The sequence below is a fragment of the Peromyscus maniculatus genome, chromosome 9, assembly GCF_049852395.1.
Source record: "Peromyscus maniculatus bairdii isolate BWxNUB_F1_BW_parent chromosome 9, HU_Pman_BW_mat_3.1, whole genome shotgun sequence".
Classification (NCBI taxonomy): domain Eukaryota; kingdom Metazoa; phylum Chordata; class Mammalia; order Rodentia; family Cricetidae; genus Peromyscus; species Peromyscus maniculatus.
In genome coordinates, this window is record NC_134860.1 from 108,899,904 (window position 1) to 108,904,284 (window position 4,381).

General features: G+C 38.7%; 1 pseudogene; it reads right to left on the minus strand.

Annotated features, from left to right (window-relative positions):
* Positions 1–224: 224 nt before the first annotated feature.
* On the minus strand, positions 225–4,097 carry LOC102920856 (actin, cytoplasmic 1-like; annotated as a pseudogene).
* Between the last annotated feature and the right edge of the window lie 284 nt (positions 4,098–4,381).

A 4,381-nucleotide genomic window follows, 5' to 3' on the forward strand; every position in this document is an offset into this window, starting at 1 on the left:
TAGTAAACATATATCAAGTGAAGAGTTAACTTAAATACAAGGTCAAAAGTCAGCAACAAGTTATACTATCCAGTGCTGATTTGGATACAATTATCAAGGACAGCTTTCTTTCATAGGCTTATTCCAGTTTCATGAGACTAGTATGAGGCATGTGCATTTTCTAGGGCCAATTGACATTTTAAAATCAACTCCTGCAGCAGGTGCTTGGCAGCTGCTCAGTCCATCTAGTAGTAATTGCAGTGAACAGTGGTGGAGCCTGAGGTCTTATTGTGCTTGCTGATTCACATTTGCTGGAAGATGGAAAGTGAGGAAAAGATCAAGACACCAATCTAAACTGAATACTTGCATTTAGGGGCATCACGAATCTTAATGTTCATTGTGCTGAGTGCTAGGGCTGTGGTATCCTTATGCATCTGTCATCAATGCCTGGGTACATGGTAATATCATCAGATAGCACAGAGTTAGGATACAGACACACATTTGTTTACATCACACTTCATGATGGAGTTAAAGGTGGTCTTGTGGATGCCACAAGACTCCATGCCCAGGAAGGAAGACTAGGAGAGCACCTCCAGACATAGTAACCACTCATTGCTGATGGTGATCACCTGCTCCTCAGGCAGTTCATAGCTCTTCTCCAAGGAGGAATAATATACAGCAGTGGTTATTTCTTGCTCAAAATCCAGGGCAGCATAGTAGAGCTTCCCCTTAATTTCATGCACAGTTTCCCTCTCAGCTTGGTGGTGAAGTTGTACCCACACTTAATATGGATCTGCATAAGGTAATCTGTCAGATCCTTACCAATCAGGTTCAGACATAAAATGGCATAGGGAAGAGCAGAGCCCTTGAATATGGGCACTGTGTGTGACCCCATTTACCAGAGCCCATAACAGTGGTGTGTCCAGATGCATATAGGTACAGCATCACCAGAGTGTTCACATACAGGGCTGGGATATTGAAGGTTTCAAACATTATCTATCTTTTTTCTCATGATCCCCATAAGATTGTCAGTACCCCCAGTCAGCAGGAAGTAGTATGGGAAACTACTCCCAAATTCCCCAAATATTGTTTATGAAGGTTTATTTTTATTTAAAGTCTGCTGATTATAAATGCAATCTTTTTCTAAAGAAGAAAAAGGGATATAGAAATGACAGGATGAAAAGGTATATTGTATCTACTTTTAAAGAGCAGCAACTTGTTTGAAATGTTCTACATTGCTATGGATTTTAGTTTATTGATACAAATTTAAAGATAATTTTGTTGTACTCTATATATTTCTACTCTTGTTTAAGGTACTATGTTTATGCAACTCATTTAAAATTATAATGTATAATTAAGAAATACAGATTAATAATTAGTCATCTATGACAATCAAACCTATAGTCATGTTAGTTAAGTTTTTTAGGTTTATATAGATATATTTCAATTAAGTAGGTAATCTTCAAACACTTCAAAAACCTACAGAATATGGCATTTAAAATGTTTTAAGGATCTAGACTTTTCTGCACAGTGAGACACATCTGCTCCTGGCAGCACCAATTACATCAAAGAGGATAATGGGCATCAAAGAAACTCATTATGGAGTTTGTTTTCTTTATGGTGAATGTTAACCACTGGGCAAAAAAGTGCCCTTGTCTTGACTGCTTGACAGGATGCTATATAAACTAGACATGCAGGACCCATAGTAAGGTGACCACTGAACTTTGCAAGGCGAGATGGTCCTTCAGGTTCCTGCTTCACAGACAAAACTGCCAGACATTCTACTGGACATGGGGAGAACCAACTGATGAACTTTGTCAGAATGGGTGGAACAATACTTAAAATTTCCTGCCAGAGACTCTAGGCCTGTAGGCTAAAGATAGACACCTCTGTAGCTGGAGAGTTTCTCTCCAGGTCCTGCCAATCCCTTGCAGTCCCACAGCCCACTTACAAAATAATCACTCAGAAGCTTATATTGCTTACAAACTGTATGGCCATGGCAGGCTTCTTGCTATCTAGTTCTTATACCTTAAATTAACCCATTTCTTTTAATCTATAAATTGCCACGTGGTTCGTGGCTTACTGGTATCTTAACATCTGCTTCTCATGGTAGCGTCTGGCAGTGTCTCCTCTCTCAGCCTTTCTGTTCCCTGCCTTCTCCTCTCTCTTTGTCCTACCTATACTTCCTGCCTGGCTACTGGCCAATCAGCACTTTATTTATTAACCAACCAGAGCAACACATTCACAATATAGAGAACATCCCACAGCATGCTTCAACATTACAAAGGGACTTTAGATGACTTTCCAGATAGCCAGATGTCTCTGTCATTTCTAGAATTATGGAAGTTCTTTGCCCTGCACTTCCTGCTTACTCAGGTAATATTATATCCTTCCTCAGTATGTGATGGAGTTGAAGACTAGTTATAATTTTTCTTAGTCATGATAAATTAGATATAAAACTTTAGATTCACAAAAATAGTATAGATGATAGAATATTTTCCTTAATTTTGCTAAATACAAATAGACTAGATATTGTAACTGTAATTCTTGCTTGATAACTGTTTTGTTATATATAATTTTTCTATGATAAATTAAAAACTTTCTTTTTTATTAAACAGAAAAGAGGAAGTGCTATGGGATATCTTTCTGTATGCTGTGAATATGTATGGCTCCCATTGGATAATAAATAAAGCTGTTTTGCCCTATAGCAAGAAATCTTGCAGCCAAATGGGAAATCCAAGCAGAGATAGAGAGAAGGGTGAAGTTGAGAGAGACACCAGCTGCTGCCCAAGGAGCAACAAGATACCAGCCGACCAGTAAGGCCACTACCACATGACAACATATAGATTAATATAAATGTGTTGAATTAAGTTGAAAGAGCTAGCTAATACAAGCTGAAGCCATAAGCCATACAGTTTGTAATTAATATAAGCCTCTGAGTGATTATTTATAAGTGGCAGTGGGACTGTGGGTGGGAGAGATTTGTCCAGACCACTCGGGCCTGGGCAGGACCAGAGTAACTTCCAGCTGGAAATATCTGTATCCTCTTCTCCCTGTTAGCCTTTGGGGTTCACGATAGCCTCAGTCAGTGGCGCTTGGTGCTCTTCAGGAGCCACACACAGTTTACTATAGAACATGCGGTACGAGATTTCCATATTATCTGTTGGTGATGATGACATTCTTGATAGTTTTAATTCAGGGTCAGGATACTCCTCTTGTTCCAAGCCCAGCCATCCATGTCATTGTTTTTTGAGCCCATGCCAACAATGATGCCCTGGTGTCAGGGAGAGAATGATGGACGAAAACATGGCACTCAGGGCATTGTCAACAGCAAAACCCAGTTTACACATACTTGATTTCTTATTCTAATGGGGCAACTGAGCAGTGAAAAGACACTCAGAGTAATTTGGCAACAGAGAGTGAGACCCATGGTATCATTATTTTTAATAGCTGAGTAATACTCCATTGTGGAAATGTACCACATTTTCTTTATCCATTCTTCTGTGGAGGAACATTTAGGTTGTTTCCAGTTTTTTGGATATTATGAATAAAGCTGCAATGGTTGTGCAAGAGTCCTTGTGGCAGAATGGAGCATCCCTTGACTATTTGCCCAAGAATGGTATAGCCGGATCATGAAGCAGATGGATTTGCATTTTTTTTTTGAGGAACCACCATATTGATTTCCATAGTGGCTTTACAAGTCTGTACTCTTTCTAGAAATGGATGAGTGTTTCCCATTGCTCCACATCGCCTCCAGCAAAAATTGGCCCTAGTTCTTTATTGGATGTGGAGTTGGTAAAATTGGCATCAAAAAGACTTTGTTTTTTGTTATTTTCTTGAGAACAGAATACAATTGTATCATTCTTCCCTTCCAAAACCTCATATATTAACCTCCCTGCTCTCTTTCAAATCCACAGCCTCTATTTTCATTGATTTTTGCTACAAGCATAAATGTGTATGTATATGCATATATATTCCTTATTATAGCATGCTCAATGTATACAAAAACTGCTTACATGTACATTTTCAGGGCTGATAATTTGATACTGATTAAACAATCGGTGTGCTCTTCCCTGGGTAGGACTATTTACTCTGCTCTCATTATTGCTTATTTTCATATAGTTCTTCGTGAAGGTTTGATATCTTTAGGGCTTTCTCTGTTTACTTTGTCATAACTGTTTGTGTTGTCCTTGTTCAGCTCCTGGTTGTGCAGTCATGTTGGTAATATTTTATGGCTATTGCTTTTGACATTACTAGAAGTCACTGTCTTACAGCAAACACTCTACTCTTCCAAAGTTATATACTTTCTTCCCCTTCTTCTGCAATATTCCTCGAACCTTTGGTGTTGAAGTGTTTTTTGAGATATATTCACTGGGACTGGACTCCACAACTTTCCATTTTA